This window comes from Cebus imitator, unplaced genomic scaffold, assembly GCF_001604975.1.
Source record: "Cebus imitator isolate Cc_AM_T3 unplaced genomic scaffold, Cebus_imitator-1.0 Scaffold414, whole genome shotgun sequence".
In the NCBI taxonomy this organism is placed as follows: domain Eukaryota; kingdom Metazoa; phylum Chordata; class Mammalia; order Primates; family Cebidae; genus Cebus; species Cebus imitator.
This window is the reverse complement of record NW_016107729.1, coordinates 377,324-389,905: the sequence shown is the minus strand read 5'-3', so window position 1 is coordinate 389,905 and position 12,582 is coordinate 377,324.

Genomic DNA, 12,582 nt, shown 5'->3' with positions numbered 1-12,582 from the left:
GTATTGAAGAATCAGCCATCTCACCCAGATTTTCTGATCTCGTTTTATCAAAGACTTTCTTCATTCAGCCTGGCTAGAGATTCTGTAGGCTTCTTAAGCCTTTTCAGAAAATGCATCCTCTTTAGGCTCGTGTGTGAATTCTACTTGAAGAGGTTTGCGGGATTTCTAATCAGAAGCTACCCATGCAATACTGTGGTGTCTTGGGTGCTATAGCAAGTCATGGTACTGGAGCTTCACCTAGTGTCTGTCTGCGGTACTGCAGACTCCAGAGCAGCTTGTTCCCAGAGATTACAGCTGGTGCCCCCTTCCTGTTAGTGCTCAGATTGAGGCAATATAGAAACCAGTCCCTCAGCCAGGTCCCTAAAACTTAGAATGTTGGGTATATGTTCAATTCCTTTCTCTCTTCAGGTAGAAGATAGAAATTTGAAGATTTCCTTCTAATTGCTCCATGCTGTGCCGGGGTTGGGGGCTGGGAGGCTCTGGCAAGAGACAGGGCACTGAATTTTCCTACTGGCTTTGATGCCATTGATTGCAGTCTCACCTGTGGTAAAGCAACCTGTAACTGGTTTCTGGATTTCTCACAGAGGAATTTGGTCGGTCTATCATTGTTAAATTCATTTATCCATGATATAAGAAGGGTCTTGGGCTTACTCTTTTAAAGACCATTTCTGGGATGGGCACAGTGGCTCATGCCTGTAATCTTCACACCTTGGGTGGCCAAGGCAGTAGGATAACTTGAGTCCAGAAGTTCAAGACCAGCCTGGGAAAGATAGTAAGACCTCATCTCTACAAAACATTTTAAAAATATACGAGGCATGGTGGTGAATGGTTGTAGTCCCAGCCACTTGGGAGGCTGAGGTGGAAGGATTGCTTGAGACTGCACCAATCCTTCCACTTGAAGGTTTGGTTGAGGCTGCAATGAGCCATAACCGCATCACTGCACTTCAGCCGGGGTGACAGGGCAAGACCCAATCTCCATAAATGAAAAAGACTGTTTTCACTTTCTCCCCACTTATTCTCTCGTCAGTTCACTCAAATGGTCCTTTTGTCCTCACCACTCAACTCAAACCATACTACTCAGCCACTAATGAACTTAATTGTCAAATCAAATGGTCAATTCAGTCTTCATCTTAGTCCATCCTTCAGTAGTATGCCAGACACTTAACGTTTTTTCCTGTTTTATGAAGCTCTGGTTCAAGGCCTCCCCACTTAAAAATTTTTTTTCTCCTTCTCTCAGCTCTCTTACCTCACAGGCTGTCCTCTCAGACTTCTTTATTAAGTCATTCTAATTTTCTCTATCTTAAAAATAGGAGCGTCTCAGGGTTCAGCCTGCTGACCTTTTAACTATCGTTCTCTCCGTGAGCTCATCTGGTCCCACTGCTTTAAGTACTATTTATACACCCATACTTCCCACAATTCTATCTCTAGCCCTGACACTAACATTGAATTCCCAATATGTATATTCAAATAACTACTTGAGGTGTCCAGAGGGTGGTCTGTTTTCTCAAACTCAACATATCCAGCATGAAATTTTTGATACCTACCCCCTCAAAAGTTTCCACCCTGTTCCCCAATCTTCTTTTATTTCAGTATTAGATGACTTATTTTTTCCTTCTTCCTTTTCTTAGGTCAAAAACTTTGGAGATTTTTTTTTTTCCTCATATTCACCTATACAGCAACAGATGAAGTTAGGTTTACCTTAAAAATAAACTCAGAATCTTTGTTTCCACTGCTATTACGCTAATCTAATAAACTATACTTCTTTTCTTTTACCCATATTAAAGCCTTTGCTTTAATTCCAATTGGTCCACCTGCTTCCACAATTGTTCTCTAACAGCTTATTTTTCAAATAGCAACCAGTGATAAAATGTAGGGTTATACCTTATCTGCTCATACCCTTCCAAATTTTGTCATACCATGAAAAAAGCTGAAATATTTACCATTCCCTATAAAGCCCTACAAAATTACGTCCCCAAATATCTTCTTGAACCCATTTCTGACCATTCTTCTCTTCCCTCATTCTACCAGCCTTTTGCTGCCTCAATTACATTTTAGTGCACTTGCAGGATTACTTCTGCAAGAATGTTTTCTCTGGCCAGGCACAGTGGCTAACATCTATAATACCAGCACTTTGAGAGGCCAAGGTAAGTGGATCACCTGAGGTCAAGAGTTCAAGACCAGCCTATCCAACATGGTGAAACCCCATCTCTAATAAAAATATAAAAAATTAGTTGGCATGGTGGTGGGCGCCTGTAATCCCAGCTACTCTGGAAGCTGAGGCAGGAGAATCACTTGAAACCAGGAGGCAGAGGTTGAAGTGAGCCAAGGTAGCACCATTGCACTCCAGCCTTGGAAACAAGAGTAAAACTCTGCCTTAAAAAAAAAAAATAATAATAATGGTTTCCTCCCTGATAGCCACATGGCTATCACTCCCTTTCTATTTTTTCAGCTCTGTCCAAACCACACTGTATAAGGCTCTTCCCTACAAACATATGTAGTAACACCTTGCTTTTATACTGCTTTTTTTTTTTTTTTTTTTTGAGACGCAGTCTTACTCTGTCGCCCAGTGCCCAGGCTGGAGTGCAGTGGTGCCGTCTCAGCTCACTTCAGCCTCTGCCTCCTGGGTTCAGGCAATTCTCCTGCCTCAGCCTCCCAAGTAGCTGGGACTACAGGTGTGCACTGCCACGCCTGGCTAATTTTTTTGAATTTTTAGTAGAGACGGGTTTCAGCATGTTGGCCAGAATGGTCTTGATCTCCTGACCTCATGATCCACCTGCCTCGGCCTCCCAAAGTGCTGGGATTATGGTGTGAGCCACCATGCCTGGCCTACTGCTTAATAATTTTAACACAAACTCATATATTTGATCATTGTCTGTCTTTCCTCACTAAAAATAATCTCCAAGAGAGGAAGGATGTTATGTTACATTCATTGCTGTATTCATTTTGGCACCTGGGTATGCAACCAGAATATTTGTTAAATGAGTCCTACCTGGAGACAGATGCTAACTATATCCTATCTGATTTAGATCCCATACTGACCTCATATAAACTCTTCTTCCAAGACATAAGACATCCCGAATACTGCAGCACCACCTCTTTTTGGCTAACCCTAAGAAGTGTATATATGTGAAAGCCCAAAAAATTAAATGCCTGAGCTACATCTTTTCTATGTAATATTCAACAAGATCTCAGACATAGCAGATTGGGAGCCCTACAGATTGAGCAAAATAGCTGGGCACAGTGGCATGCACCTGTGGTCCCAGCTACTCAGGAGTCTCAGGCAAAAGGATCACTTGATCCTACAAGTCCAAGTCCAGCCCAGGCAACATAGTAAGACCCTGTCTCTAAAAAAGATTAAAATATCCACTGCTGAAACACTCCAAGATGGCCGAATAGACATAACTCCAGCACACAACACCCAGCAAGAGAGACGCAGAAATCCAGAGATATCCTAGCTCCAACCAAGGTAACAGGGGCATTTGAACGGGTCTGGTCCAACGGTGACCAAAGCCCAGGCAAGGCAGAGGGAGGCGGGGAGGGGTGCTGCTTCACCCAGAAAGTGCATCTGACCAGTGAGTTGGAGGCTCCCCCCTGGCACTCGGGTTTAGATACAGCGCTTCCCCCAAAGCCTCAGCAATACACAGAACAGGGATCTTTGCCAGTCAAGCACTGGGAATTACAAGTGTGGAGTTGAATAACAATCGAGGACGGTGTCCCAGATTGGTGCACAGACCTAAACAGACACATAAGCCCAAAAGCTGGCCGGGAGAACCTGCAGACTGAGCTATCGCCCCTTCCCCCTGCCCGGAAAGAGGAGGAGGTGTAAGCGGGAGGACGGACAGAGCAGCTCAGCAGGCCCTACCCCAAAACTGGAGAGGAAGCTGAAAGGCGGAGACGGCTGGGTGCAGCTGGGCGGGTCCCTACCTTCCCCCACAAACTCGATGGCTGAAGCTCTCACTCTAGCAGGTTGCACAGCCAGTGCCACAGTCTGAGCTGAACCCTGAATGATCCAGCCCAGTGGAGGAGGGGCACGATCCACCATTAGAGGGGTGGGAATGGGCTACATATGTTAACAAAAAACACAGGAAGCCTACCTAGCAACGGGACAGCGTTCTTGACCAACCAGCAGTGCCTACAGGTCAGCGGAAGAGGTGGGCCTAATCTCCCAGTATAAACAAAAATGACACAGGAAGCTACCCAAGTAACCTGAAGGAGTCCCTAGAAACCCAGTAGCACCTGGACAGGCAGACAAGAGACCTCATCAGGCAGCTCGCTGACACCACAGACAGGTAAACCCAAGAAAATGGGAAAAAACCTGCTCAAAAAAGATGAAACCATCAAAGACCAGAACACCTCTTCTCCTTCAAGGGATCACAACATAACCGAGAAAGAGTATGATGAATTGACAGAAACAGGCTTCAGAAGATGGATAATAACGAACTTTTCTGATCTAAAGGAACATGTTGAAACTGAATGCAAAGAAACCAAAAACCGTGAAAAAACGTAAGACGAAATGCTAACTAGAATAACCAGCTTAGAGAAGAACATAAACAACTTGATGAAGTTGAAAAACACAGCACAAGAACTACATGAAACAAACACAAGTTTTAATAGCTGAATTGATCAAGCAGAAGAAAGGATATCAGAGATTGAAGATCAACTCAATGTAATAAAATGGGAAGGCAAGATTAGAAAAAAAAAGAGTAAAAAGAAATGAACAAAGCCGCCAAGAAATATGGGATTATGTGAAAAGACCTAAACTACGTTTGATAGGTGTACCTAAATGTGACAGACAGAATTAATCCAAGCTGGAAAACACTCTTTAGGATATTATCCAGGAAAACTTCCCCAACCTAGCAAGGCAGGCCAAAATTCAAGTCCAGGAAATACAGAGAACATCACAAAGATATTCCTCAAGAAGAGCAAACCCAAGGCACATAATCGTCAGATTCACCAGGGTGAAATGAAGGAAAAAATGCTAAGAGCAGCCAGAAAGAAAGGTCGGGTTACCCACAAAGGGAAGCCCATCGGACTCACAGCAGATCTCTCAACAGAAACCCTACAAGCCAGAAGAGAGTGGGGACCAATATTCAACATCCTTAAAGAAAAGAACTTTCAACCTAGAATTTCATATTCAGCCAAACTAAGTTTCATAAGTGAAGGAGAAATAAAATACTTTACGAACAAGCAATTGCTGAGAGATTTCATCACCACCAGGCCTGCTTTACAAGAGCTCCTGAAAGAAGCACTAAACATAGAACGAAACAACCAGTACCAGCCACTGCAAAAACATACCAAATGGTATAAAGCATTGACACAATGAAAAAACTGCATCAACTAACGGGCGAAACAACCAGCTAGCATCAAAATGGCAAGATCAAATTCACACATAACAATATTACCCTTAAATGTAAATGGGCTAAATGCCCCAATCAAAAGACACAGACTGGCAAACTGGATAAAAAGTCAAAACTCATCAGTGTGCTATATTCGGGAAACCCATCCCACAAGCATGGATACACATAGGCTCAAAATAAAGGGATGGAGGAAGATTTACCAAGCAAATGGAGAGAGACAGAAAAAAAGCAGGAGTTGTGATCCTAGTCTCTGATAAAATAGACTTGAAACCAATAAAGATCAAAAGCGACAAAGAAGGACATTACATAATGATAAAAGGATCAATGCAACAAGAAGAGCTAACGATCCTAAATGTATACGCATCCAATAATGGAGCACCCAGATACATAAAGTAACTTCTTAATGACTTACAAAGAGACTTAGACTCCCAAACAATAATAGTGGGAGACTTTAACACTCCACTGTCAATATTAGACAGATCAATGAGACAGAAAATTAACAAGGATATCCAGGACTTGAACTCAGACCGTGACCAAGCAAACCTAATAGACACTTACAGAACTCTCCACCCAAAATCCACAGAATATACATTCTTCTCAGCACCACATCACACCTAATCTAAAATTGACCACATAATTGGAAGTAAATCACTCCTCAGCAAATGCAAAAGAATGGAAACCATAACAAACACTCTCTAAGACCACAGTGCAATCAAGTTAGAATTCAGAATTCAGAAACTAACTCAGAACCACACAACTTCATGGAAACTGAACAACTGGCTCTTGAATGCTGACTGGATAAACAATGAAATGAAGGTAAAAATAAAGATGTTCTTCGAAACCAACAACAACGAAGACACAAAATACCAGAATCACTGGGACACATTTAAAGCAGGGTCTAGAGGAAAATATATAGCAATAAATGCCCACATGAGAAGAAAGGAAAGATCTAAAATTGTATCATAAAAATTGAGAGAGCTAGAGGAGCAAGATCAAAAAAACTCAAAACCTAGCAGAAGGCAAGAAATAACTAAGATCAGAGCAGAACTGAAGAAGATAGAGACATAAAAAACCCTTCAAAAAATCAATAAATCCAAGAGCTGGTTTTTCGAAAAGATCAACAAAATAGACCGCTAGCCAGATTAATAAAAAAGAAAAGAGGGAAGAATCAAATAGATGCAATAAAAAACGATAAAGAGGATATCACCACTGATTCTACAGAAATACAAACCACCATCAGAGATTACTATAAACATCTCTAAGCTCACAAATCAGTAAACCTGGAGGAAATGGATAAATTCCTGGACACTTACACCCTCCTAAGCCTAAACCAGGAAGAAGTCAAAACCCTGAGTAGACCAATAACAAGGGCTGAAGTTGGGGCAGCAATTAATAGTCTACCAACCAAAAAAAGCCCAGGGTCAGATGGGTTCACAGCCGAATTTTACTAGACATACAAAGAGGAGCTGGTATCACTCCTTCTGAAACTATTCCAAACAATCCAAAAAGAGGATATCCTTCCCAAATCATTTTATGAGACCAACATCATCCTGATACCAAAACCCGGCAGAGACTCAACAAGAAAAGAAAACTTCAGGCCAACATCCATGATCAACATAGATGCAAAAATCTTCAATAAAATACTGGCAAACTTATTGCAACAGCACATCAAAAAGCTTATCCATCACGATTAAGCAGGCTTCATCCTGGGGATGCAAGGCTGGTTCAACATACGCAAGTCTATAAACGTAATTCACCACATAAACAGAACCAAAGACAAAAACCATGATTATCTCGATAGAGGCAGAGAAGGCCTTCGACAAAATTCAGTAGCCCTTTATGCTAAAAACTCTCAATAAACTAGGTATTGACGGAACGTATCTTAAAATAATAAAAGCTATTTACGACAAACCCACAGCCAATATCATACTGCATGGGCAAAAACTGGAAGCATTCCCTTTGAAATCTGGCACTAGACAAGGATGCCCTCTCTCACCACTCCTATTCAATATAGCATTGGAAGTTCTAGCCAAAACAATAAGGCAAGAAAAAGAAATAAAGGGTATTCAATTAGGAAAGGAGGAAGTCAAATTGCCTCTATGCAGATGACGTGATTGTATATTTAGAAGTCCCCATTGTCTCAGCCCAAAATCTCCTGAAACTGATAAGCAACTTCAGCAAAGTCTCAGGATACAAAATCAATGTGCAAAAATCACAAGCCTTCCTATACATCAGTAACAGACTTAAAGAGAGCCAAATCAAGAACGAATTGCCATTCACAATTGCTACAAACAGAACAAAATACCTAGGAATACAACTAACAGGATGTAAAGGACCTCTTCAAGGAGAACTACAAACTACTGCTCAATGAAATAAAAGAGGACACAAACAGATGGAGAAACATTCCATGTTCATGGTTAGGAAGAATCAATATTGTGAAAATGGCCATACTGCCCAAACTAAATTATAGATTCAATGCTATCCCCATCAAGCTAAATATGACCCTCTTCACAGAACTGGAAAAAAACACCTTAAATCTCAAATGGATCCAAAAGAGAGCCTGCATAGCCAAGACAATCCTAAGCAAAAAGAACAAAGCTGGAGGCATCATGCTCCCTGACTACAAACTATACTACGAGGCTACAGTAATCAAAACAGCATGGTACTGGTACCAAAACAGAGATATAGACCAATAGAACACAACAGAGGCTTCAGAGGCAATGCCATACATCTACAATCATCTGATCTTTGACGAATCTGACAAAAACAAGCAATGGGAAAAGGATTCCCTGTTTAATAAATGATGTTGGGAAAACTGACTGGCCATGTGCAGAAAGCAGAAACTGGTCCCCTTCCTGACACCTTACACTAAAATTAACTCCAGATGGATTAAAGACTTAAACATAAGACCTAACACCACAAAAACCCTAGAAGAAAACTTAGGCAAAACCATTCATGACATAGGCATAGGCAAGGACTTCATGACTAAAACACCAAAAGCATTGGCAACAAAAGCCAAAATAGATAAAGGGGACCTAATTAAACTCCAGAGCTTCTGTACAGCAAAATAAACAATCATTAGAGTGAATCTGCAATCAACAGAATGGGAAAAAAATTTTGCAATCTACCCATCTGACAAAGGGCTAATATCCAGAATCTACAAAGAACTAAAACAGATGTACAAGAAAAAAACAAACCCCTTCAAAAGTGGGAGAAGGATATGAACGACACTTTTCAAAAGAAGATATATATGAGGCCAAGAAACATATTTAAAAAATGCTCATCATCACTGGTCATTAGAGAAATGCAAATCAAAACTATACTGAGATACCATCTCATGCCAGTTAGAATGGTGACCATTAAAAAATCCAGAGACAACAGATGCTGGAGAGGATGTGGAGAAATAGGAACACTTTTACACTGTTGGTGGGAGTGTCAATTAGTCCAACCATTGTGAAAGACAGTGTGGTGATTCCTTAAGGATCTAGAAATAGAAATTCCATTTGACCCAGCAATACCATTACTGGGTATATATCTAAGGATTATAAATCATTCTCTTATAAGGACACATGCACACGAATGTTCATTGCAGCACTGTTTACAATAGCAAAGACGTGGGACCAACCCAAATGCCCATCGATGATAGATTGGACAGGGAAAATGTGGCACATATACGCCATGGAACACTAGGCAGCCATAAAAAACGATGAGTTTGTGTCCTTTGTAGGGACATGGATGAAGCTGGAAACCATCATTCTCAGCAAACTGACACAAGAACAGAAAATCAAACACCGTATGTTCTCACTCATAGACGGGTGTTGAACAATGAAAACACATGGACACAGGGAGGAGAGCATCACACACTGAGGTCAGTGAGGGGGGATCTAGGGGAGGGTCGGGGGGGTGGGGAGTTGGGGAGGGATAACAAGAGGAGAAATGCCAGATACAGGTGATGGGGAGGAAGGCAGCAAACCACACTGCCATGCATGTACCTATGCAACAATCCTGCATGTTCATCACATGTACCCCAAAACCTAAAATGCAATAAAATATATAAAAACAAATATATCCACTGCTTCTTGCAAATATTAACTAATCTTGAGGTGGAGGTTTTAGTCTGACCCTAGCACAGTGCCTGACATCTAATGAGCAACTCAGTAATTCTGAATGAATGAACACACAGAACCCAACAGAATTTAAGGTTTCTCAAATGCTGGAAGATACTGTTCATCATCACCAAAATCCTAGCTTCCCCAACCCATCTTGGCATTGTGTCATGTAATAGTAGTTGCTTTCAACAATGCTAAGGTTTAATCTGTCCTAGAAAGACTCTGGTTCTGGTGATCTCTATCTTGGCCAATTTCTCCAGAAAGCAGACTCAACTGAGGTCCTCATTCTGAGATTTGAGAGCTGTTAGGACTCTAATAAATACTTGAAAAAACGAGCTACCACACCACCATAAGGGCAGAAATGGTTTGGCACAGGTAGATTATCACCAGCTGCAAACGTGTCAGGAAGATATACAGGCTCACCAGAGTGGCCCCAGGTTGCATAAAACTCTACAGCAGTCTGCTTCATAAGGGAGGATGGCTGTGAAGTCCCCATTCAGGTACATTACTAGTATTGATCACTGTGTCTCAACCAAGATAACAAATAGAGAAATTTTTGTGTGGCATCAATTGCAACTCAATGTTTCAAACTGTTTACCTTGTTATGGACCTAGAGACAACATAATTGGTAACTGAAACTCCTCCCAACTCCAGTCTAGTACTTGGGACACTGGTGACCAGGCCCTTGGCTTCCTCCACCTAGTGCTGTATAAAGACTAATTTTATGGCTATCTGGAGAGAAAGTAGTGTTATATGCTCAATTCTGACAAATACAAGCCTTACACTCTCCTTTGAGATTATTTAAAACAAAATATGTCAAAGCAATGATAGTTTCAAAATATGCTTTTTCAAACTACATGTCCCCCTCTTTCATGTTGAGATTCTGATAGAGCAGAAGACTGTTTATAACATTAACTATTTACTACTTCCATGCCCTCACTGGACTATTATCTCCCACTTCAAGTAAAATGTACTAAAACAAAATTTCAAATAATATAAATAGAAAATTATTTTAAAGTATTTGTCATGTTTTTGGAAAAATACTTATTTTAAATATTTATTACTATCACCTTCTAGGTATGATGACTGCCTAAATGATCTAGAATTCAGCCAGACTTATACAATAGTAAGCATATTTCTATTATTTTATTGATTATAAAATGTATCATACTTGTATATTAAAATATAGTCAAAAGAGTAAAAACACATGGGTGCCAAGCATTCTGGTTGGTTATGGCGCATTAGATGCCCTGTGAGACCTGCTCCTTGATTACATCCTTCCACCTCCCTACCCCTAGAAAATTATGCTGAATTGTATTAATGGTTTCTTGCATTGCTTTTCTAATATTTCTATATATGTTAGAATCTCTAATATAAATGGAATACTGTGTGTTCTTCTGTGATGTGCTTATTTCAGTAAAGATGTTAAGATTTTTTTATGTTCATGTGTGTAGCTAGTTCTTCAATTTCAAGCTCCATACTATTTTACTGTATGAATGTTCTTCTATTTTTCTGTTCTATTGGTGGATATCTGAGGTTTTTCCAGTTTTCTACTATTACAAATGGTGTTACTATAAACATTCTTGTAAATGCCTCCTAGTGTAAAGATATGAGTTTCTCCTGGGGATACATGCACATTTACTTTACAAAGTAATGTTAAACTGGATTCCAAAATCGTTGTATGAATTTATATTCATACCTACGGTATTTTCCCTTGCACTATGTCCTAGTCAATACTCAGATTGCAGTTGAACATTTTTTGCCAATACTGTAGGTAAAACAAAAAGGCACCTGTGATTTTAATATGCACTTCCCAGATAAAATTAAATTTTATTTCACATATTTATAAACTTTCTTCTGTGAAATGTCAGTTCATGTCTGTTGCCCACTTTTTAAAAAATTTTCTTTGAGGCATATCTGTTTATTACTAACATAGTACAGTGTAGTTTGAGCAAATTTAATTGTTTTTGTTTCTCAGTGACAATAATACTGATGGTTAAAAATAGGCAACATCTCTTCTACTTCCTCTACCTGGCCACCATTTTAAAAACAAAAATTCTTCATATATATAGATATATTTATATATTATTGTATCAAAACACATTTTAACAAACTTCACAGCTCATTTAAAGCTTCAGTTTATAGTCATTCATGTGAAAGATGCTATATGGAATGCTCATTTAGAATCCCTCACTGGAATTCCAGTGTTCTATGTCAGAAATGCAGAAGTCCTACTTCAGTGCAATGCTAGACATTTTACCTTTGTTCATTCATAATTTTCATTCAAGAGTTTCCCAACTTCACTTCCCTATCTTCAGTTTTGTTTGCTTGACTAATTTCCTTTAGCATACTTTGAGGTAAGGTAGGTTGGTATCTGTATAGATAATCATACGGACGAAAATGATAAATGAGGCATTCTAACTCATGCATAGTTGTAGAATCAACATAGACAAAAGAAACTGCAAGATCAGAACAGCAACCAGGACCCTCTACAGGAGGATAATAGTTCTAATTCCAGTACCAAAACGTTCTGGGTAGATCAGCTTTAATTAAATGGTGTTCTGGCACAAAGGGATGAAAAGTTTCTTTTCCAGTGGTATCTCTGGAATCTCCTGCTTCTGAACTCAAAACAACACTTTGCTACAACGCTGGGCCCATGCAACTTTGACATGTCTGGCCTTTTTCTCTAGGTCTTGAAGGCCTGTCATAACCAAGCAAAGAATTTTAACTTTCTGATAGAGGTTTTCAGTAATGTCAGTGTTCTCATCTTTACGTTGGCTAGAATCTGCATTGACGTTCATTTGTCCTTCTAGATGACTGTGTCCATTATCGTGTGAATGCCTCGCATAAGGATCATTATGAAGAATATTAGGAAAGGTGTCACCCTGTTCTCCCAACAAAATACTAAATATCTGAGAACATTAACATAAAAAAAAATCCTATTGCCGATCCAGAAGAAGGTTAAATAATTCAGGCAGGATTTAGAGGCCATTTCTATTAATATTTCTAAGTATTTCTATTTAGAGGCCAAGTCTATTTCTGACATCAGCGCAACTCCCTCGCACTCCTCCTGGCGGTGGCAGAGAATGGGACCACGTTTGGTTCTCTGGGCAGCC